General features: G+C 42.9%; 1 protein-coding gene and 1 pseudogene across 1 annotated transcript in view; one reads left to right on the top strand and one right to left on the bottom strand.

Moving 5' to 3' along the window:
• ASIC2 (acid sensing ion channel subunit 2) overlaps positions 1–25,349 on the top strand; it is a 1,016,483-nt gene that overhangs the window by 591,698 nt on the left and 399,436 nt on the right. The gene's annotated exons all lie outside the window — the stretch shown is intronic.
• LOC123604198 overlaps positions 22,464–25,349 on the bottom strand; it is a 28,989-nt pseudogene continuing 26,103 nt past the window's right edge.

The raw sequence follows: 25,349 nt of genomic DNA, 5'->3' as shown, positions 1-25,349 counted from the left end.
CTTGAGTTTGAAATCTAACAGTGCTACTTAAAAGTTGTGTGGCATTTGGCAAATTAGGAACTCTCTGACCTTCGTTTTCTTTCCCTTTGTGAGTAAGATTACTTATTTCAAAAGATTCTAATGAGAATTTAATGAGATAATTCATGTAAAGCCCTTAGCCAGTGTCTATCTTACAGTAAGCTCTTTATACATCTTAGCTTTTGTTGTTGAACTATTGCCCTTATCACCACCACCACCACCATCATCATCATCATCATCATATACATATTAATAATATTGCTATAGACTGTAAGCTTCTGGAGGCCTTGCTCATCTTTATGCATGGCCTTTAGTAAGTGCTTAATAAATGGATGTAGAATTGAATTGGTGTAGCAGCTGTTCAATTTGCAATGGATTGTTTTGGCTCCCGGCTATAAATTGTTTTCAAATCATTTGCCCAATGGCTTGCCACTCAGTTAGGTTTTCAGCTCCGTAGAATTTGATATTTCTCCCTACAGAGTATGCACTGAGTAAATACCAGTATATGTAAAAGTATTTAATGGATGCTTAGCTCGCAAACTTCTCAAAGTTCATAGGATGCTCAAGATGTGTACCCACTTGTTTATTCTTAAAGGCTGGGGCTACATTTACAAGGGAAGAGGAAGTAGCACTTACTGAACACTTAAAAATGGCTAACGTTTATTGGCTAACGTTTATTGAGCACTTACTTCACACCAGGGACTGCACTGAGTCCTTTACACACTTTTGTGTACTTCTCCTCACAGTCAGTTTATTAGGGAGGCACGCATTCTCCCCACATTACAGTTAAGTAAACAGACTGAAAGTAATTCACAAGCTTGCCCAGGATTTACAGTCACTGAGCAGGGAACCCAGGTGTGAACCCATCCCTTTCTGACTCCAGTAGAAAGTGTCTGGTTCTGGGGCACCTGGGTGGCTCTGTCGGTTGGGCGGCCGACTTTGGCTCAGGTCATGATCTCACACTCGGTGAGTTCCAGCCCCGCATCAGGCTCTGTGCTGACCGCTTGGACCCTGGACCCTGGAGCCTGCTTTGGAGTCTGTGTTTCCCTCTCTCTCCCCCTCCCCTGCTCACTCTCTCTGTCCCTTTCAAAAATAAATAAACATTAAAAAAAATTAAAACTAGAAAGTGTCTGGCTCTGGGCTAAGCAATTTAGGCCCTTTGCTGCATTTAGTACTCCCCACAAAACTGACAGTGGTTGACTATCACCCCCACTTGACAGATGAGGAAATTCAGTCTTGCCTGTGTCAGTGACACAGCTGGGCTTGGAAAGGAGGGCCGTCTGACCCTGCCCCTTTTTTCCTTTCTTTCTGATTCTCTAGGGCCTCGAACTAGAAACTTGGTGTCTGGGATGATGCTCAGTTCAGCTCTCTTTCCATCTATACATACACACAACCCCCAAGCTATCCATACTCCAGCAACTATTACCTGTGAGCATCTGGCAGGCTCCCCGCCCACTGCATAGTTAAGAGAGAAGGGATCATCCCAGAGAGACGCATCTCCACACAGCAAAAACCCGGCGGAGAAAAGAAATGCCATCAGAAAGATGTATCGGTAGTCACTATCCAGTGGCTGGTGCAGCCTTGAATTATCACTGAAGGATGGGCTCCGAGGGTTGTCGTTATGAGCAGATTTTGTAAGCTGGGAATAGACTGAAGGGGGTGGGAGAGCGCATGATGGGAAATAGCAGCACCTTGGGGGCTGCAAAGGAGTGAGTAGATGGCGTTAAGGGGTCTTGGGGGGCTGGCCTGTTTTATAGCCCCCAGGAAGACAATACAGGGTGGGGAGGGAACAGAACATTAATGAAAGCCAGAGACCCTGGGGTGGGAAGTGCCATCAACCTTAGTAAAGCCTGGGAAATCAGTCTGCAAAATGAAAGAGGTAGAGAGGAACACCAAAAATAACCTTGAAGGTAACGGATGAGGCAGAGGAGAAAAATCAATTCAAGGAAAACATATTAAGCACAGAAAAACTAAATGAGAACTGGGGATTGGGGGAGTCGGACGGAGACAGCAGTGGACCAGGAGCCTGGAGGTGGGGTTCCTAGTGCAGCCCAGCCACTAACGAGCTCTGTGACTCAGGGCAGGGCGCCTCACCTCTCTGGGCTGCTGCAGGCTCCTTTTGAAAATGACACAGTTGGACAACGTGGCCTGCAAAGCCCCCCACAATTCTGACAGTCTGCGATAAAGGCTTGTACAAAAGCTTACTTTCATGGAGACAGCCCTGGGCAACTAGATGAAAGTGAGCACATTTAGTGAGTCCTCCAGATATTCCAAATATCCGGGTGCTTGTGAGATGTAAATGGAACCCCACCGGCGTGAGTGTCACTGCTCCTTAGACTTCTGGGGGATTCTGAAATTGATGAGGAAGGAAATTCATGGCATAAGTTAGCAACCATCAAAGAGGCTACTTGAAAAGGGTGCTGAGACTATATTTAAATGCCAGCACCGCGAGAAATATGGTAATTGTGCGAGAGGATGGAGGTATTAAACTTACTGCTGTAACCACTTTGCAATATATGTGTGTCTCAAATCATCATGTTGTATACCTTAAACTTACATATGTTGCATAATATCCCAATAAAGCCAGAAAAGGAAAAAAAGGGAAGGAGGCCCAGTGTGCACCCTGTAAGACAACATTAGAATACCTACGTGCAACAAAAGCCCTCCCCCCAAAGGGGGCTTATAAATGAGAACGAAACCCCTAGACCTCTCACACACGAGACCAGTGTCTATCGCGATATTAACGTGTGGCCTAAGATTGCTAACAAATAACAGAGTAATGCCTCCTTTACCCTGTGGTTATTTACCTACAAACCCCAGTTATCAAGAAAATAACCTCAGACCTGCAAGCGAAGTAATCAAGAAAGCAAATATAGCAGAAGAGAATCTAGATGTTATCGGGTGTCTGCAACGGTTTGGCATCCTTTATACACATCTCAGGGATCAGCCTGTCACCCACCGACGTGTCCACCCGAAGATATAGGGGCTTCACTGTACTGCTGTGCCTTGAGTCAAGTCCTTGGTGTAGTAGCTTCTCTGGGCTACCTTCGGTTCTGCTATAGGCCACTGATTATTATACCATTGGTCACCACACAGAATTAGCACTGCGGATGGTGAACATGGGGAAGCCACGCTGCCCTTTCCTGTCCCTTTATGTCCCACCATACCACCACGTAAGGCTGGCTGGTTGGGTCGGGTTTTGCAGAGGTTGGAGACAACTAAAAGAAATGTCACCACAAGAGAAGAGAAAGGTTTACTACTGTGTATTTAAGCATATATTCACACAAAGATTTGTATGCAAAGGCTCACAGCAGATTTATTTGTAATAGCCAACAACTGGAGACAGCCCAAATGTCCATCAACAGGTGAATGGGTAAACAAACTGTGGTATAAGCCCAGAGGGGGAAAAATGAATGGGCCATTGTTGCATGCAACAGTAGAGTTCAACCTCAGAGTAATTACGCCAAGTGAAAAGAGGCAGACCAAAAAAAAAAAAAATTACGTGCTGTAGGATTACATTTATATACACTTGTGGAAAATGCAATCTAATCTATAGTGACGGGAAGTAGATCACTGGTCACCTGGGTACAGTGCTGGGGGATGGGGGTGAATTACAAAGGAGCACAAGTCAGCTTTTGGGGATGATGGATATTATCTTACCTGTGGTGATTATGTCACAGGTGTATACATATGTCAAAGTGCATTAAACCGCACACTTTAAATATATGCAATTTCTTATAGATTGATTGTTTCTCAATAAAGCTTTCTTTTTTAAAAAACTGCAAATATCCTTTGACTGTCATCATAGACCAAGGAAATAAATACAAAATTTTAAAATCTTCATGGGGAGTTGGAGGTGTCCTCGTGGCCATCCACGTTGCCCTTTTTTTCTCTGAAAGCACGTCCTGCTTTGCCTGTCTACATGGACCCCCTCCCCTCCCCTCTTTCGAAATGTCCTCTACCATCCATAAGGGGTTTCTGGCTCTAGATTCCATCACCCTCCCTCAGAAAAATCGGTGGCATAGAGACACTTCCCAAAGTATGAGATATTGTAGAAAAATAAGACCATAGACTCAGAATGTAAAATCAGTCTTTTTTTTTTTTGCCTACAGAAAACTGCTTTACAAGGAGGAAGAAGAGGGTTATCCCCAAGGAGGGGCTAGGAAACCCTAATACACCAATGCCCCACTACATCCAAAGTCACAGGCTTTCTTTTACACATGAGTATAATCCAAAACCCTTTCCCCCATGTACTTATTTACACACTCTGAGAACTGGGGGTTGGGGGAGGAGGGGAGCGGGATAGAAGGTTGTGTGATACTCTGCAGACAAGGGAAGGCAAAGCCCATAGTGTGTAAGTTAGCAACCTTCTGCGAGCCTGTTTGAAAGGCATGCTAATAACACACTCTTGAAAGGAGTTATGATATTTGTGCAGTGAGACATGAAGGCCCTGATATTTCCTGAGACTTTACCTTTCTTGTGCTAAATACTGACACGTCGAGTTGTCTAGTTGGGGGAGGAGGGGCTTCATCAATAAAAAGCTTGATAATTTTTACAAAAAGTCTTAATTGGGTTCTAGCCCAGGAAACCGACCCCCTTGCAGGTACACCACACACATGACCTCCTGGTTCTTCCCTGCTGGTGAAAAGCCATTGCAAACGCACACACACACACACACACACGCATGCACACACACACACACCCTTCTCCAAATAGAAAACATCAATTCTCAGAGACAAATAACATATAAAACCTAGCTCCACCATCAAGATTTTCATTTCCTTTGATTTTGAGCAGGTCAAATCATTGGGGAACAGGGGCAGCATGAGGATGTGTGAACTCCTGACCAACCTCCCCGGGAGCAAGGCCATCTGATTTAAACCTCACAGCGGCCCTCTGATAGATATTAATGTATCCATTTTGTAGATTAGGAAACAGAGGCTCAAAGAAACCAAGAACATGCCCAAGATTTCCAGCCAGGGATAGGGCCAGAAGTAAATCTCCTTCTATTAGTTCTCACTACCTCTGAACAGGTAGGTGGTAGAAAATCTGAATACTAATGTGCAAACAGGCCAGCAGTTAGTGCGGTTTTTTTAAGCTCTTAGTTTACATGTAGCTCAAACTTGGTTTTCCAGGTTTCCATTTCACAGCAGATTAAAATCTGCTCACTACAAGATTTTGCATTAATTCTTCTGTGTATTCGTTCATCTAACAAATGTGTGTCAAGCATTGTGCAGGTTCTGAAGATACAGCAGTAACTAATACCATCAAAGTCCCCACCTTCGTGAACTTCTAGGAGACAATGGCAGTCAACAAACATGTGTGAATTACCCTGTGGTGACAGTTATGAGAGGTACTCTGAAGGGAAAAGAGAGAGTGGTGTGGGGTGTAGAACAGAGGACCTAACCTGGCCCAGGTGGTATGAAAGAGGTCAGGGATAGAAATGAACAAACCATTGAGGATAAGCCATTAAGAATTTTAAGCAAGAAACTGGTACAATTGGATGTGTTTCAAAGTTCAAACCGAAGCTACTCTGAATAAAAATGGATTAAAGAGAGGGCAAGAGGGACATAATTAGAAGGCAATTGCAACAGTCCAAGAAAGAAATGTCGGTGGCTTAGATCGGGGGATGACAGCAGAAATGGAGAGGAGTGAAAGGATTCAATTATTTTTAAGACAGAATGAACAGGATTGGGTGGTTGGTTTTATGTGGGGGGAAAGGAAGTTGGAGGCATCTCAAACAACTCCCAGGTGAGATCAACAAGGTTTATAGGGGTGCTGGGGACGGAGAGATGGAACCCTGGAAAGGAACAGATTCTGGGCAGGAGGGGAGGTGGGGGGGAAATCAAACTTTCCATTTGATATGACAAAAAGTTAACAGTTGGTAAATCCTGGGGAAGGATGTTCAAGAGTTTATTGTATGACTGGAAAATTTTCTGCAAGTTTGACACTTTTCCAAAATAGAAAAAATATTTGTTTGGGGATATGTTAATTTTAAAAATCCTAGGGACATGTCATGATAGCAGTTGGATGTGTGGGTATGGAGCTTCGATGAGAAGTCACAAGAAGAAAAAGAAATAATATTTAGGTATCTATTATATATATTTATATATGTAACATATATTTTATATGTAATGTATATGTTATATATTATATATATAATAGATACCTAAATATTATTTCCAGTGTCTCCAAAATAGTTATTAGTTGCTAGCCACAATTTATTAAGCTAACCCCTTATTTTGGATGGTTCAGCTGTTTTGAAGCTTGAGGTTATTCAGAAAATGCAGCAGTAAGGTTATTTTGTGAATCCATTTATGTAACTTTGGAACCCAGGTGTGAAATTCCTGATCCAAAGAGTACGAAGATCTTTAATGCTCTATGTCTGGAAAATTTTCCATTAGAATCAGCAACTCTGATTTTTTTTATATACTAAAAAAGTAGTTTCCAATTACTTAGAGCATGAATTCGTATGGACCACTATATTTTCCTGGGAAGTTGATAAGTTGATAGAGGCAGTTGCTTTGACAACACAGTTGTGTCCAAGTAACTGCAACGGGATGCTTAACAGGAATGAGATCTCTGGAATCAGCTGCATCAGGAGTATGCTACCTGGCAAGAAGCAAACAGGTGATAAGGTGGCTGTGTCAGGAACCTGCCCACAGGAAAGAATAGGGACACACAGGAGAGGCAGCAGCATGGTAGCCCAGAAGACTACTAACAGTCACCACCTTACAGCAGCTCTTTGCCCCTGACCAGCAATAATTTCTAAAGCTGGTTGGGAGAAAGAAGACAGTTGGTTCTAGGGAGATCATCATGAGCTGAGCCCACCACTTGAAGGCATCATTAAGCTTTTCCTCATCGGGACACACTGTGGTTTGGAGACAGGTATTTACTGGCCCAGAGATAGTCTAGTTGTGTTAGTTGTGTTATCCTTAGCCTGGGGCAGGAAGGGGCTAGGAAGGGGGGAAGAGAAAAACAGTGATGTTCTGTTTTCAAAACACTTTCCTACCCATCATTCCACTTAACCCACCAAACCATACTATTGGGCAGATACAATTGCTTTACCTTAACAATGGGGCAACTGGGTTGTTGGGAAATGGAGATGACTGAGAGGCAGGACCAAGAACTGACCCAGACCCCTGATATGCCTCGTCTTCTGACTAGGTTCAAAGACTGCCCTCTAGGGTATTCACTCATTCAACAACCACTGCACACCTAATCCTTTTGGGGTATGTGCGACGAACTGGGATGAAGAGACATGGTCCCTACTTGTGTTCATGCCCTACATCTGTTGTAACAAATCGCCACAAACTTGGTGGCTTAAAACAGTAGACATTTCTTACCTCCCAGTTATGGAAGCCAGAAGTCTGTGATCAGTTTCAGTGGGCCGAAATCAGTGTTGGCAGAGCCCCATTCCCTCTGTAGGCTCTAGGGCAGAAACTTTTTCTTGGTCCTTCCAGCTTCTGCTGGCTGCCAGCATTCCTTGGCTTATAGCCACATCACTCTGATCTCTGTCTCCATCCTCACGTTGCCATCTCCTCTGTGTATCCTGGTTATCTCATCTAAGGACACTTATCCTGGCATTTGGGACCCATATGGATAATCCAGAACCACATGATCTCAAAATCCTCAATTTATTCACATATGCATAAACCTTTACCATATATACCTATAACCTATACCATATAACCTATAAGGTAACACTTATAGGTTCTAGGGATCAGGACCTGATATTTTTCAGGTCACCATTCAACCCACCACATTGCCCTCATAGCACTCACAGACTGATGGGGGAAACAGCAACACATATGAGCAATTACAATACAATGGATTAGGTACTGTAATGCAGGTGCATTATGGGAGGAAGAGGGTCTCAGGAGGGCTTCCCAGAGGAAGCAACATTTGACAATAATTATTCTTCCAATCCATGAGCACGGAATGTGTTTCCATTTCTTTGTATCTTCTTCAATTTCCTTCATAAGCTTTCTATAGTTTTCAGCATACAGATCTTTAGCTAAGCCTGCCCCTCCCGCCCCTATGCACCCTGCAGATCCACCACGTCTAATACACCCTTGGCCAGATCCCATCGAAGCAGCACCACAAGCCTGGCAGTGTGCAAGCAGCCCAGACAGGGGCCACACCACTCCACAGGAAGCAATATTTGAGCTGTGACCTGAAGGATGAGTGGAAATGAGTCAGGAAGATCAGTGGAATGGGGTCTTTGGGGGTGGGGTATCAGACCCTTTCAGGATGACTGAATGACATGCATGGAGTTGTCTTTACATGGTGTTAATGTGTTTGATTACAGTCAAGCTATGAACTACTTGATAGAAGAGTGAGGGAAAAGAGCACTGCAGAGCAAAAGTAAGATGCCTTCTGCCTTCTGAAAGTCAGGGGGAAATGGGGATGACCAGAGGAGTAACGGGAATTCATCTCACACATGTGGTTACCGCAGGGCATCTAATGCTCCAAGAGGTCCTCTCCATGTGTTTGCGAAGTGGTCTCCGTGTGGTTCCTTCAGCACTGCGCATCTGCACCTTGCCCAGGAATCAGGCAGCCATAGTGGGTGCACATCAGCAAAGGCATCCTTACCCTGTGGGACAGTGCAGGAGACATCAGGGCAAATAGACACACTATTTTTTAACCAAGCCTCCCACAGCCCAAATCCTGGTCCATTTCCCTCTATGCTGAGCTAGGCTAGACAGAGCCACCTTCACCCACTCCCTGAAAGCCTCCTGCCACCGGAGCCAGCTCTCAGCAGCCAGCTTCCTGCTGTCTTTTCCTTGGTCCCCATGTGGTCCCCTCAACTCCCCAAGGTCCAAGGTAATGCTAGAAGCAAAATGTGCATCCCCACATCTATTCCAGAAAGGGGAAGGAAAAAAAGAAAAGAACCCAATTCCAAACATTCTTCCACCTGTCTCCTAGATCATCATTCCTGCATCCTTCTCACCAGCGGCCCCAATTCTCCATCCTCAGTCTTAAGGTTCCTAGAAAGAACATCTGATGGATGGAGCACTTCGTGGATTGACCACATCCTGCCTTGCTCCGGGCCAGAGCACAGCCCCACCACCTCTAGAGTTGGTCATCTCCAGAGTGGCCCCTCCTCACTGCATCCTCTGCACGGCCTTGCTGCCCACTGGATTGTTCTTTGAGGAGGCTGGGGAAGGAGACAGGAAGGAGTAGGGCAGAACACCCACCATATTATGCCTTTCTGCTTAGCCTTTTAAAAATTCTCCCCTCATTTTCTTGAAGCCTAGCAGGGTGCAGATAAAAAAAAAAAAAATCACCGTGCAGGACACCTGGTGTCACTGCCAGCTATCGTTCTTTCTCTGAAGCATTTTCTTCTTTCCTAGACGCTTGCTTGCTTTCTTCTGGGAACTATTGCTTTCCCAGCCCCTCCTCTAACCACAGGAGTTGTGCGCTTCTTCAATGTGACCCTAACCACAGGTGATTGGTCCAGCGGTGGTCACCTGACCGGAACTGGGCCAATCAGAGCCCTTCAAAGGTGGTTTCTGCCCTGAGAAAAGCAACTCACTCTTCCCAGGTAGCCAGAACTGAGGACGTGATAACTCAGGGCTGCTAGTAGCCACAACCTGATTAGCAAAAAAATGTCATTTGGCAGTGAAAAAATAAAAATGAAGAAAACGTAAAGAGAAGTAGGAGGCAAGAGTCAGAGAGAGGAAAACGTCTGGTTTCTTCATGGTAATCCAACTCCCAATGCTGGTTGATCTTTGCAGGCATCTCCACCCTTCAATTCTACTAGATGCTTCAGTTATCCTTTTAGTAACTGTCTCCCAACGTCTTTTTCCCCTCTTCAGGCTGCCCAGAACCAGTTTCTGTTATTTTCAACCAAAGGAGAACTAGCTAATTACCACCAGTGTTCATAGGCCCAGCTCTGAACGACCCTGACTTGCCCATTCACACAACTGCTTCTATTGCTTTCCTCTCCCTAATGAACCTCACTCATCTCTCTGTCCCTCATGCCTCGTCCGTCTCATTATGGGATCTGACCGCTCACGCCTGCCTCTGGCTATTTAGTTCCAGTCTCCTGACTTCTCCATTACCAGTAGTACTTTGACAAATAGTTATACCAATAAGCACACTCTCCTTTGACAGGCCCCCTTGACTTCTCCTGGTTAATGGCATCTTGAGGCAGGCCACCCAGGACACATCCGCCACCGGGGACAGACTCTGATTCTGCTTTTCTTCAGATGCACTTAGTCTTAACCTCGCTGGCCCCATCAGGCTTTCAGAAGTCCTCCCTTGCCATCTGATTGTAGGCAATTACATGCAATCAACACTCCCCTGGGTCCTGTGCATTCACACACCAGGACCTGAACTCACAGGGCAGGCAGAAAATGAACAGGGATCGTAGCTCATTCTGTAGTAATTCACCTGCAGACACCAAAGTGGGGGAGAAGATGTGGCCTTTATCTCCTGGACCTGGAGACTGGCAACCTCCCCCACTGAGAAGGTCTGCCAGATTACAGATGGCTTCAGCATTGCAGTCGGGAATCCACATGGAGAATTCTAATCTTTCTAATTTGGCCAAGTGCCTGAAAGGAGTTGTTTTCTTTCTGTAGCCACAGAGGCTGGGAATCCCAGGCTCTGAGTTACAACTCAAGCTTACAATTATTAATAAACTCTCACCTAAAATTCAGTTTCATATCAACCATTAAAATTACCCTTGCTGGTGTAATAGGGTTTACCATGTTCAGGCTCTTGAAGGGAAAAGAAATAATTCATAAGATTAAGCCTCAAATGCTTGTCCTTCTCAGCAGGGACATCCTTGGGAAGAAAAGTGGCCTATGGACTGTTCCTTTGCAGCATGCCTATGACACAAGGGGGTTTGTTTTCTTAAGAGTCCTCTTGTCCCGTCTTTCTCTCTTCTGCAATACAAATGGTCTCCTGATCCATCTTCAAGTCAAGGAAAGTGCCTAAGAAAATGCTACATCACATACTTCACATGAAAATACATAAGGCGAGGGCGCCTGGGTGGCTCAGTCGGTTAAGCATCCGACTTCGGCTCAGGTCATGATCTCATAGCTTGTGAGTTTGAACCCCACATCGGGCTCTAAGAGTTCTGCATGGGTCTCTATGCTGACAGCTCAGAATCTGGAGCCTGCTTTTGATTCTTTGTCTCTCTCTCTTTGCCCTTCCCATACCCCCCACTCGTGTATTCTCTCTCTCTCAAAATAAATAAACATTAAAAAAGGTTTTTTTTTCAAGTACATAAGGCAGCATTCAGTCCACAGGAAGAATGGATCCAAACAGGGGATTTAGAAGGTCAAAGTGAGTGTTCTGTAAACATCAAAACAAACAACATATATATGGTGCTACATGGTTTGCAACATACTTTCTCATACAGTAGTTTTGTTTGAACAACAACCCCAAATGATGGAAAGAGTCCTCTGATTTCCTATTTTCAGGGGGTCGGTGCCAAGAGAGAGCCAATGCTTGCCCTGGGGGTCACTGCTGATATGTAACATAGCCCAGACTTAAACATCCTATCTTCTGATTGTATGCATGAAGCTCTACCCACATTATCATGCCTCACAGAGGTAATCCACTGCAATTTTAATTTAAAAGAAGAGTGGCAAGCTTTTTTTTTGTAAAGGGCCATATAGTAAATATGTTATTATACCTGTAGGCCCTGCAGCCTCTGTCATAATTATCCAATGCTGATCATTAGTGCAAAAGCACCCATAGATATGGAGACAATGGGTGTAGCCAAGTACCAATAAAACTTTATTTACAAAAACAGATGGCAAGCCATATGTGGCCTGCATGCTATAATCTGCCCCCCTCTGGTTTAAAAGTATCAGGACCAGGAGGCCCTGGGTGGCTCAGTTGGTTAGGCATCCGACTCTTTGATTTTGGCTTAGGTCATGATCTCATGGTTTATGGATCAAGCTCCATGTGGGGCTGTGTTGACACTGTGGATCCTGCTTGGGATTCTCTCTCCCTCTCTTTCTGCCCCTCTCCTATCAGGACCAAATCTTTACATGAAAGGTAGAACTAAGGTCGAAGTCAGCAACTCCAGCCCACCTAACTGATGCTGATATGCAGGCCATTTCCATTTCCCAGTGGCACACAATTTCCTGCCACCTTACCTTCCTCATCATATGGTCAACACATTCCCATCCCTACCCTAACACCTACCCACTCCCCAGAGGACTGGAAGTTCCAGTCAGGGAGCCTGGGAGAAACACTCATGAAAACAGTGGCTATTAGCTTGGGCATTAAGGGTAGGAAAGATAGGCTTTTTGAATTCCGTATTTTCCAATAGAATATGAATTCAGTTCTTGCCTCCACCTCTGTGCCCCTGTCCCATTCACTCCTTACTCTCTCTCATCACCTCCTGACCTCTCTCCACTTCTCAGTCTCTCCAGTGCCCCAACTCACATCTTCCCTGGCATCATTTCTATTTCTGACTTTAAAAAAAGTAAAAGCTTATACTGTTTGGCTCCCTAATGCCCAACAGCACCTTCAAAACAAGGAGAGGCTTAGCTGACAGGTCGCACACCCAGCCTTTTAAAAGACTAAAGAACTTCCAGCTGTAGAGGAGTGAAGAAGTCGACACATCATCTCTGCAAAAAACAAACAATAAAACTAGGCAAAATTGTCAAAAACAACCATTTTTGAGTCTCTGGAAATTGGCCAAAGACAAACAACACATTTGGAAACTTTGAAACTTCAGGTATGAACAGCAGGAGTCAAGGGCATGCTTGCTGGCCATAAAAACTGTCAGCTTTCCTGCCAGAGGGCACTGACTTGATGGAGAGTGGAAGGAAGAGTCTGTGCCAGCTATGAATGGGGAAACTACAGCTCTCCTAGCCTCAGGTGGCGATCCCAGGCAAGGTGAACTGCAGACCGGAGGACTAGCCGGAAGTTTAACAGAGAGATCTTGGAAATAAGAGACTACAGGGGGCTTGATAAGCTCTCCACACATCCGTGCGTGACCTGGCTATTCAAACACCAGGGACCTGCGAGTGCCTGGCGGAAAGTAAAAACCATGGCAAAGCTGAAAATTGCATGACCTTTAAATGCACTCCCCAGCCCTCAAACAGATCCACCTACAAAAGGTGGAGGCCCTATTGGCTAGAGGAGTTTGAGCACAAACTCTGCCCATTCTTGGATGACCGCTAAGCTAGGTGGAAACAAAGACCCTAGGATGGCAAGCTAAAATAAAATGGGAAATCTTTAAGAAACTGAGCAGAGACATAAGCAGCTGCACAGCACATGGCAAAAAATTCTGCAGTTTAAGTCCAGGCAAATGGGCACAGATTACCAAAACTGATTCAAAAAGGAATGCAAAATGTGAATAGGCCTCTAACAAGCAAAGGAATTGAATTAATAATTAAAAATCTTCCACACGCATAAAAAGCTCAGCCCCAGATGGCTTCACTGTTGAATTCTTTCACATTTTTAAATAGGGAATAATACCAAACCTCCATAAACTCATTCAGGGGATAGAGGAGTGGCAAACACTTCCCAACTCACTAGATAACATTAGTACTACCCTACTACCAAAGGCAGACAAAGGCATCACAAAAAAGAAGATCGACAGATCAATATTCCTTATAAACATACATGCAAAATGTCTTAAATATTAACAAACTGAATTAACATATTAAAAAGATTATATATATTATGACCAAGTGGGATTTGTCCCAGGAATGCAAGATTGGCTTTAACATATGAAAATCAATTCATGTAATATGCCATGTGAGTAGAATAAAGACCAAAAAACACATAATCACAATAGGCGCAAAAATCATTTCACAAAATCTAGCATTCATTCATGATCAAACTTTTTCAACAAAGTAAGAATAGTGAGGAACTTCCTCACTGGATAAAGGATACCTATGAAAACCCTACGGTTTACATAATATTTAATAATGAAAGACTGAATGTTTCCCTTGAAGATTAGGAAGGAAGCAAGCATATTGACTCTCATTACTACTCTTCAGCATTATGCTGAAGGTTCTAACCAGTGTAATAAGGCAATAAAAGTAAATTAACAGCACACAGACAGGAAAAGAAAAAGTAAAACTTTCTATTCTGATACAGCATGATCCTATATGTAGAAAAATATTAAATCTATCAAATCTATCAAAAAATCTATGAAATCAATAAAAAAAAAACCCCACGGCTAGAACTAATGAACAAATTTTGCAAAGGTGCAGGATACATGGTAATTTTTCAAAATCAGGTGCATATCTATATGATAGCAATGAAAAATCCAAAACTATAACTATGAAAATAATCTTATTCACAATGGCATCAGAAAGGGTAAAATACTTAAAAATAAATTTAACAAAAGAAATGCAAACCCTGATCACTGAAAACTAAAATGCTGAGAGAAAATTTTAAATACCTAAGTAAATGGAGAGAGAGTCCAAGTTCATGAATTAGAGGACTCAGTATTCTCTCCAAATTGACCTACAGATTCAACTCAAACCAGTAAAGTTATCAAAGTTCTTTATTAGGAAACTGACAAGCTGGTTATAAAATTTATATAGAAATCCAAAAGATGTCAAATGAACAGAACTATTTTGTGAAAGTACAGATTTGGAGGATTTAACTACCCAATTTCAAATCTTACTATAAATCTACAGAAATTAAGGAAGTTTGATACTATGCCACACTAAGAATAGACTTAGAGATCAATGGAGCAGAAATGAAAGTCCCAAAATAAATTCTTTTATTGATGGTAAATTAATTTTTGACAAAGGTGCCAAGTCAATTCAGTGGAGCAAGGATGGTCTTTTCAACCAATGATGCTGGGACCATAGGATATTAATATACAAAAAATAACAAATTTGTACCCTCACAACATATCATACACACAAAAAAATAGCTCAAAATGGATGCACTATAAAACTTTTTATAGGAAAAAATCTTTATGACTTTGTATTAGGCAAAGACTTCATAGATACAACACCAAAAGTATAGTCCATAAAAGAAACAATTTGACAAATTAGATTTCATCTAAATAAGCATTCTTAAAAAGGCACTGTTAAGAAAATGAACAAAATAAGCCACAGAATAGGAGAGAATATTTGTAAGTAATATAAATATTACAAGTAACATAAATATTGGCAAATGATATAAAGGAGTTATATTAAGAATATGTAAAGAATTGTTACAACTCCATTATAAAGGCAAATAATTCATTCTTTTAAATGGGCAGAAGAAGGGCTCCTGGCTGCCTCAGTCAGTGGAGCATTTGACTCCTGATCTCAGGGTTGTGAGTTCGAGCCCCATATTGAGCATAGAGATTGCTTTTTAAAAAGTAGGGGCGCCTGGGTAGCTCATCAGTTAAACATCTAACTCTTGATTTCAGCTCAGGTCATGATCTCACAGTTCATGGGTTTGAGCCTCACACCAGGCTCTGTGCTAACAGTGATGAGACTTCTTGGGATTCTCTCTCTCTCTCCCTCTCTCTTGGCCCCTCCACCCCCTCAAAATAAATAAATAAATAAAGTAAATGGGCAGAAGACTTGGATAGACACTATACCAAAGAAACAACATGAATATTAATAAGCTCATGAAAAGGTACTGCATGCCATAGCCATTAGGGAAAGGCAAATTGAAACCACAATAAGATACCACTACATACCTGGTAAAATAATTCTAATCAAAAACACCAACAATAGTTGATCTCAGTGACTATGTAAAGAAACTGGAGCCCTCATTCATTGCTGGTGGAAATATAAAGTACAGCCACTTTAAAAAACAATTTGGCAAGGGCACCTGGGTGGCTCAGTCAGTTGAGAGTCTGACTTAGGCTCAGGTCATGATCTCACGGTTTGTGAGTTCGAGCCCTGTGTCTTCGTGCTATCAACACAGAGCCTGGAGCCTGCTTTGGATTCTGTGTCTCCCTCTCTCTCTGCCCCTCCCTTGTTCGCACCGTGTCTCTCTCTGTCTTTCAAAAATGAATAAATGTCAAAAAAATTTAAAAAAACAATTTGGCAATTCTACAAAAGGTTAAAGATACAGTTACCATGTGATCCAGCAATTAGGTATCTACCCAAGAGAAATGAAAACATGAAGACTTGTATCCAAATGTTTAGAGTGGCCTTACTCATAATAGCTAAAATGTGGAAGCAATCCAGTTGTTTATTAACTGGTGAATGGATAAACAAAATGTGATACACATGCAATAGAGTATTATCCAGCAATAAAACAGAGCAAACTGCTGAGACATGCTGTGTAACAGAAGAACCTCAAAATCATGATGCTAAGTGAAAGAAGCCATATCCAAGACTGCATCTTATATGATTCTGTTTGTATGGGATTTCCAGAAAAGGCAGATTTAGAGAGAGAGAGGTAGATCAGCATTTGCTTAGGGCCGGGAATGGGAATGTGGACTGGCAGCAAAAGGGCACAAAAGAAATCTAAAGCTGGTTCATGATGATGGTTGCACAACTCAAAAGTCATTGACTTGCACTTCTACAAGGTGTGAGTTTTATGGTATGTAAATTATACCTGGAAATATCTAATTAAAAATGAAAGGACTAAAACCCATTAGAATCCAATTGCCCTGCTTTGTATCTTCTTTCCCCAGTTGTGTATAGCCTCATTTCTTGTCTTCAAGAAATGTCTCCACCGTTTCTTACCCTTGACTCCCATCCACATGCCCGTGTCTCAAGTTCGTTGTCTTCTTCACTGGAAGGAGCAGTAATGCTTCCTCCACTACTCCTAAGTAGATCCTGAGGCCACCCAGGATCTTGTAACCTCTTGAACCCTCTCATCACTCTGTAGCATTCCCTCCTGAAAATGTTTGAAAACATCCAAAGGACTTAAATTCTCCTGTGCTCCTCTGGCTCTTTATTCTAGACACTTAATGGAGCTGAGGAAGAGGGAAGTAATTTATACTAGAGCACTTAAAGCAACTTTACATGGAACATTAGATTTTCTTAACATCCTCTTAAGCCATCTCGGGAAATATTCACAGGTCCTTCACCTTATCTTGTTTCAACTCCCTACCCTCTCTTCTTCTTTCTGTCCTTCTCTCCACTCCTTCTTCAATACCCCAAAATATATATATTCCTCTTTCTCATAAAGATCAGTTTATCTGCCTTCTGTGAGGTCTTATCATCTTTCATGCCAAGTGACTTATCATAGCATTGCCTCAAACCATGTTATCAGCCAGATTTCTAAATTGAAAGTTACAAAAAAAAAAAAAAAAAAAAAGATTCCAGATGATTTAAATAGAGAATACCTTTGTTGAAAGATATTGGGGTGCTCAAAGAATTGCCAAGAAGACTGTAGATTAGAATAATCCTCGGAAAATAAGCAGGAACACAGGTAGACTGTGCAATATAGCCCACACCCTAGAAGGAGACCAGTGAAAAACACTGCTTCTGCCACCATGGAACCCAGAACACTGAAGTTTGCACAAATGAGTCAGCCACCCCGTCCGTAGAAACAGGATGCCACTGCACCCCTCACTACTGCTTCCAGAATTCGCTGCCATCATTGTTTCTTGGCCACAAAGTCTGGAGTGAATGTTTGTGATTGGCTGAACTCAAGTCACGTGCCTGCCTCCTAGCCACAGAGGAGACAGGGAAAATGAGTAATTGGCCTTTTCAGCTGTTACAGTGAAAGATAGTCTCTTCTTCTCACTAAAATTCATACCATAGAGAATTCTCCAAACATAGGAAGGGAACTCAGATGCTCAAGAGCCCCAAAATAGCAAAAACAGCCTTTATGACTAATTTGAACAATTAGAAATGTGCTTAACAAAATGATTCAGAAATCCTGAACGGACTGATTTTCTTAGCAGAGTAGTTCTGTCCTACTGTGTGAAGACCCAAGCTAATGAAGGAGAAAAGTTGGGGGTTTGTCCTGAGTAGGAATGAAGGACATTCCCTAATTCTTTGCATTGTTATATACATCTTGGCCCTCCCATATATGGGTCCCCTCTGTGTAAAGGCCTTGTTTTGTCACGGGCTGGCACAATTATTGAACAGCCCGTACCTCCCTCCACACTGTTAAGCAATTAAGGTTCTGTAAACAAATGCATACCTTGTCCTGCCAGCTGCCATTTAAAGGAATCTTGAAGCCAAACCCATCTTTAAAGGGAAGAATCCTGATTGTGATGGAAATATACATTGTGATGGAAATATCACAATTACCATGAAATTTTGCATATTGGATGTTAAGGTAGAATTCACCTAACAATATTGAGCCACCATTATAAATATACATTTCTCATGACATTTTCTGGAACTGTCCCAGAGAGCTCCTGGTTAGAATAAAGTAAAAATGTCAAATGCAAGGAGCCCTCTACTTTGAGCCAAGTTTTATTTTATTATTCAGCTCATTCTTGGCTGCCTAATAAAAGCCACTAGTTAGTTTACTCTCGTGACTTCTACGTGTTCTCTGGATAATCTCTTTAAATGTCTAAAAGGCAGGGGAATATGAAGTTGGGGATCCATGTTAGAACCAGTGCCCAGTGTCTGTCCTGCCAGGCAGAATTGGAATAAGGAGGTCTTAGGGACCAAAGGGGTCCAGTAGATATGTTACCTTTGTCCTACATACTTATGTAAATTAAGGGACACCTGGGTGGTTCAGTGGGTTAAGCTTCCAACTTCCACTCAGGTCATGATCTTGCGGTTTGTGAGTTGGAGTCCCACCTCGGGCTCTGTGCTGACAGCTCAGAGCCTGGAGCCTGCTTCCGAATTTCATGTCTTTCTCTCCCTCTCTGTTCCTCCCCCACTGGCTCTCTGCCTCTCTCTCTCTCAAAAATAAAGAAACATTTAAAAAATTTAAAAAAACTGATATGTAAATTTAAGCACAAACCTTTTGGGGGAGCCTGGGTGGCTCAGTCAATTAAGCATCCACTCTTGGTTTCAGCTCAGGTCATGATCTCACAGTTTCATGGGATCGAGTCCGCATCAGGCTCTGCACGGATAGGGCAGAGCCTGCTCGGGGTACTCCATCTCCCTCTCTCCCTGCACCTCCCCCCACTCCTGCTGTCTCTGTCTCTCTCAAAATAAATAAATACACTTTAAAACAAAACCAAAAAAACCCATCCTTTTTATTTAAAATAAAACTAATACAAAAAACACACAAAATAAATTTATAGCTGAAGAAAATATTACAATATTGTGATAAGACCCTCATAACCATCACACAGGTGAAGAAATAGCACTTCACCAGTGACCCCAGCAGTCCCTTCCACGTGTCTCTTTCCGGTCACCAACCTCTCCCCTCCACCCCAAAGGAATTATACTCTGACTTTTATAGTAAACCATCCTTTATGTTTTCCCTATAGTTTTCTCCCCCAAGTGACCAGAGTGACCAGAGTCACTAGTGACCAGAGTCTAGTCTTGCCTGTTTAAGGCACTACAGGTTGCTCTCCAACCCTTCATGGTTCACACAATGTATCCTGTCTAGGGTTTGCCCACTGCTCACTCGTGAGACAGTTCAACCCGCTCCACTGTCCCCTGCATTTCCTGCAAAAGGGTAACTGGGTCCAGAGGCCCAACCACACTCAGATTTGACCCCTTTGGCCAGACCACAAGTGGTACATCAGGAGGCAACGGATGTCTTTTTTCCTTTCATGATGCTTCCAGCCACTGGTATTCAATGCTTAAAGTTCATCATTTGTTAGAGTTTACAATGACATTCTAATGTAATTACTTCTTTTCCATTTATTATTTCAAAGACTTCTATAAAGAGACACTTTCCCTATAAGAAAAGCAGAATAAATGCTTGATCCATTCTCTTTCTTTTTTTGTTAATGTTCATTCACTTTTATTTTTGAAAGAGAAGGGGGTGGTAGAGGGCAGAGAGAGAATCCCAAGCAGGCTCCAAGCTGTTGGCACAGACCCCAACACAGGGCTCAAACCCTCAAACCATGAGATCTTGATCTGAGCTGAAACCAAGGGTTGGACACTTAATAGACTGAGCCACCCAGGAGCCCCCGTTCTCTTTCTTCACCCGATTTCAAGATAACGAACTGTTCCCTATTATCTTCCCAAGCTGACCAATTATATATACATATAAACAACTCCCACTGACCAAAGATGAGTCTATCTGAACTTCAGTAAGCATGTTGAAATGGATTCAAACCTATCACATATATTTAAATATTTGTGTTCATAATCATGCTTACACATTTATAAATAAAGTGTATATATTTGCATCTGTATCTCCTTTCTGCCAAACTGAGCCTCCTGGTTTCTTGAGGATGCAGGAGATAATAAGGTTAGAATGATTAATTGTGATTCAATGATTAATTGTGATTCATCGTTTGCTTTACCTCATATTACCCACTCAACAGTCTCAGAAGAACAATACAAATGCTACTGTCCAAATATGATTACTGAAAACAATTAGAAAAAACATATGCATTGTCCCCCTTCTTGTCTCCTGAACTTGTGTAATTGTATTGTACCTGTATTTTCAAAGCATATAGCCTTGCAGACTATACCCTCTGCCTTTTGGCTCTCCTTCAAACCTACTTTTATATTAGCGTATCATATATATCAATGTCTCTTTGATTGTTTTGCTTATGTGAAGCTTATTATCTAGTAAATCCCTCGGGAAGAGCTCTTAGGAATAACATTCCTTAGTTCTTACATGCAGATAATAGTTACCTGTGCCCTTTGTACACAAAAGCCAGTTTTTCTGGATATAAAACTCCTGAATTATATTTGCTTTCCTTAGGTACCGTAAAAACGTCACTTCATTTTCTTCTAACATAAAGCATTATTGTCAGAAAGTCTGATAACCTGATTTTTCTTTCCCTTATAAGCCATTTCCTGGTTTTTGGCTAGATGCCTGAATAATTTTCTTCTGCCTTTTTTTATTTTCTTCTTCACGTGAAGCGATTTTACCAAGACATCTTGCTATCAATCATTCGGCCTCAGTTTTTCAGGTACACTGTGTGCGTGTGTTCTTTCACTGTGTAGGGTCAGATCTTTAATTATTGTTATTATTTTGGGAAAGTTTCCTTAAATTATCATTTCTAGTATTTGCTCTATCCCCCTTGCTTTGGTTTTCTTTTTCCGGGACCACAGTTGCCACATACAAAATATTCCAGGCATCTTTTAGTATTTTCATTTTCTCTCAAATTCCTTTTATCTTCTCTTTTTTTCCGCCTTCTTTTGAGTCTTATGAATTTCTTCCTATTTACCTTCTGTTATCTATAAGGCATTATTTATTATATCTATTCACTCTCACGTTCCCTCTACTTTGGGTCTTCCTTTCTGAAACAACTTTGTTCTTCCAATTCCTTTCTGTGATTTGTCAGGTAATCTCTGAGGTTATGATTATTATTATTCTCATTCATGTGGGTGATGATGTCATTTCCTTAATGTCTTTTAGCTCATTTTGAAGTAATAGGTTACAGTTTTGATTTATTTTGTAGGTACTTCTCTCTGGCACACTTTCGCCGTCTATAAAGATGTTATTGTCTTCCTTAGTCTCTTTGTTCTAATAACAATTCTGTGTGGGTTTCACCCTTGACATTTTTTTTTAAGCATTTTTTTTTTCAACGTTTATTTATTTTTGGGACAGAGAGAGACAGAGCATGAACGGGGGAGGGGCAGAGAGAGAGGGAGACAGAATCGGAAACAGGCTCCAGGCTCTGAGCCATCAGCCCAGAGCCCGACGCGGGGCTCGAACCCACGGACTGCGTGATCGTGACCTGGCTGAAGTCGGACCCTTAACCGACTGCGCCACCCAGGCGCCCCTCACCCTTGACATTTTTATGTTTGTTTTTATGTAAATGCAATGTTCCTGAACCTTGTGAAGGAGGCCCTCGTTCAGGGTAGCCTTCTAACTCCACAGGGCTCCCTCTTTGGTTGTGTTTGTGTAGTATTTAAAAACATGGCAGCTCGCCTTCTGAGATGTCCTGGCTCTACGGCCCCACCCCATTTTTATATGGACTCTTTCTTTTTATACTATTAGCCCTATTCCACTCAATTCTGTTCCCATACCCAGCAGTTTCTCATCAGTATGAGCATTGGGGATCCCTGGCCAGTCAGTTTTGAACAGTCATAGACTCTAGAATGCTCCATCCCTTCAGAACTTGTCACAGACCCCTTGCATTCACCCACTAGTCGACTGGGCAGACCTTCTAGTTTCTTTTCTTTCTTTAACTCATATTTAATGTTAGTTAACTCCTACTTATCATAGAATGTACTTTCCCAACATTTGTACAAAAAAAATTTTAATATAAATGAAACACGTTGTCATAGTCCTTTAGAAGCATTTTTTAATGTTTATTTATTTTTAAGAGAGAAAGAGAGAGAGAGAGAGAGAGAAACAGACAGACAGAATCTGAAGCAGACACCAGACTCTGAGCTGTCAGCACAGAGATTGACACGGGGCTCGAAGTCGCTGACCTTGAGATCATGACCTGAGCCGAAGTTGGACGCTCAACCAACTGAGCCACACAGGCGCCCCTATGTAGGCTAATTTTAAATGAAGGTCCTCTTGGTCTGTTTTACAGAATTGGTAATGTCTGGTAATTATCTTATTGATCTTGTCCAGGAATCTCGAAATCTTCCAGAGGAAAACCACTTAAGGCAGTTGGTAAAATGTGTTCTGCTATGTCCTGGGCTAATTCGTTCTTTGCTTCCAGAGTCTCCATCAAGCACGTGACTTTGATCCGTCTTCGTGTTGCTCTGCGTTCTTTTTGTAAGCAAGTTTTCGTCGTCTTTCTTAAGCTTGTTATTTCTTTTTCCAGTGTAATTATCCTTTTTTTTTTTTTTTTTTTTGCCTTCAAAAGATTTCTAAAAGCATAACTGCATTCAAGTAGTACTTGCTGACTTCTAATGTTTGATCTTAAACGAGGAGGTCCTGTTGGAGCACAAGTGTTGTTTTCCTTCAAAAGACTCCTTGATTTGAGTTTCACAGACTTTCAGTGGGTACACCAATCAAAAACGGTTGGAACGGCATCCATTTTAAGTGGCCAAGTTTGTCCTGTTAAGTCTAAACAGGAGGCTTCAAAGTGCTTTGAACAAAGAAAGGTGTGTTTTCCTGGCACAAAATTGTTGCGCCTAAGTGGGAGAACCCATTCTTTCCTTCTTTTAGGATCCAGGGGAAACTTGTGGAGGCTGATGTTAAGGTGCCTGTCATGGGGAGTAGCACAGCCGGCTGCTATACAATTGGCTGGCTTTCCCTTCCCCTCTGCTCTGAGGCACTGGCTGCCCCACTTCCTTTTGGCAAAGGCTGGGCAAACGAGGCAGGGCAAGGGCCCACCAAGAGGAGTCGTGGGAGCCGGGTGGGAAGGACGTGAGTGTGTATTAGGGATGGTGGTGCCCACCTTCCCTGTCTCTTTATTAATATGGAAGACTTGAGCCAGCACAGCAGACAGTCCTGGAACTCCGGTGGGACACAAGTCACCTCCTCCCAGACCCTAAAAGGGAGTGGGATTACTGGACCTCTTTGGCAGCCATCCTTGCAGCAATTAAAAAGGTGTCTCTCCCCCTTCCTCCCCATCACTATGAAACTCTCCTGCCTCCATAGAACTTGCCAGTGAGTCTCAGTTGGCCATTTGCGTATTGTTCTTTTCTCAGGTCCAGCAAACACCTGACCACTCCTTCTGCTTCCTGCCACATAGATGCTGAGACCTTGCAGGGCTTAGGGTTGTTAATGATTTGTCCCCACCTGCTTGTGTGTTAGGCTTCTTGGGGGTACCTCATCACCTGCTTTGCTGTCAACGTCTGTAGCTTTGGAGGGTTTGGTCTCTAGTTGCCCATCTTTCTGTGGGGGAATTGCTGAAATTTGAAAACCATGCTGCCTTCTTTTCTATGTACAGGTGTTTTTTGTTTGTTTTTATTTGAATTAACGGCCTACTATTTTCCATTAAAATCCATATTTGGGGTTTATCTTGAGAAATTCCTATGCCTAGTTACACTGCACCTGCATTTCCCATGTGGAATGGGGAACAGCGGAACTAAGTAGCAGCATCCCCCATTAGATGGGTGTGGGCTCTCCTGTTTGCTGTGCCCCAGCACCCTCCATTGTTTCACTGACCAGGTGACCTATTTACACAATCTTCCTAGCTCTATATCCACAGAACATGCCTACACTGTGACTCCTGTTCTAGGGCCAATGACAGGAAGTAGGAAATACCCAGGACCCCCTTACCTTCTTACCCAGGGTTTTCCTTCCAGGCGTGTCTCCTGGAATCCCCTCAGGCATTTGGGTTTCTCCCTTCCCAGGCCTCCCCTGTCCAGCTCTTGGTTCCAGGAAGAACACTTACAAATTCTAAGGCTGCCTATGGACACAGCTCCTAAGACAAGGCACTGAGTTCCATCTGAGAGTCAGAAAGGTTGATCACATGGAAGCCAATTTCAACAAGATGTAGGCAGGAGACAGGAGGAAAACACAGGCCAGTAGCCAGGGGTTTGGTGTATCAGGCAACAGAGGACAAAGCAGATCAAAGTGCTGGTTCTGCAGGTGGGGCTGAAACAAACATTTGGCCGGGGGACTGAAGGGGAGGGTCACCCATGGTTGATGAAAAGCAAGAGTAGGATCTGGGAATGTAGCAGGGTGGGGTGATGGGAAATGGTGAATTCTGCCTGCTGGATGCCTTCTATATACAGCCTGGTACTCAGCCTAAAGAAGTGCTGCTTGCCAGCTGCCTTTGGGCTGCCCCCCTAAGCTGTAGGTCCCAGGAAAGCATTTAGACCTGCAAGGAGATGCTTGCAATTCACTGAAGAGCCTCAAGCTCCTACACCTGTACGTTGTACCTGCCATTCCTCTTGTACTGACTTCCCGCCATCTTTACCCAGGCAACAAAACACCTAAGATCTGACCTCCTCCAGAGGCTTCTTGGGCCAAGTGAAGTGCCTCCTCTGGGCTTCCACAGGTCCCTGAGAGTGGTACTCATCACATTCTATTATCTCTTCCCTTATTTGTTTCTGCCGAGCTAAGATCTCCTTAAAAAGAAGAAAAGGATCTTACTACGTTCTGTATCTCCTACACCTGCCATGCTCCAGGTGCTCAAAAAATCTATCAGTACTTCTGAGCATCTTAGGTATCACAGGGATGCATCTGGTACCAGTGCCCATTCTTAGGAGAATCACAGGAGAGGAGCCCAGTCACCCCTGGCGTGCAGTGTTGAAATAGCTGGGTGAGCTCACAGCATCTGACTGTCTCATCAGCATCTTTCATCTCCTAGGGCTCCCTTTACAATCATTTTAATTACTTTATTGCAAGTTTCATCAGGCAAGTAACACGAAGGAGAGCAAAGAGACCATCGGGCCCCCTGACTTATTATTCAGAGACGGGAACAATGTCCCGTTAACCATGGAAACTTGAAGATGCACAAAGGTTTTCAGAGTCAGCTGTCATCA

Source organism: Leopardus geoffroyi, chromosome E1 (assembly GCF_018350155.1).
Source record: "Leopardus geoffroyi isolate Oge1 chromosome E1, O.geoffroyi_Oge1_pat1.0, whole genome shotgun sequence".
NCBI classification, from domain to species: Eukaryota; Metazoa; Chordata; class Mammalia; order Carnivora; family Felidae; genus Leopardus; species Leopardus geoffroyi.
The sequence above is the reverse complement of the archived record's forward strand: the minus strand, read 5'-3'. Positions and strand labels throughout refer to the sequence as shown.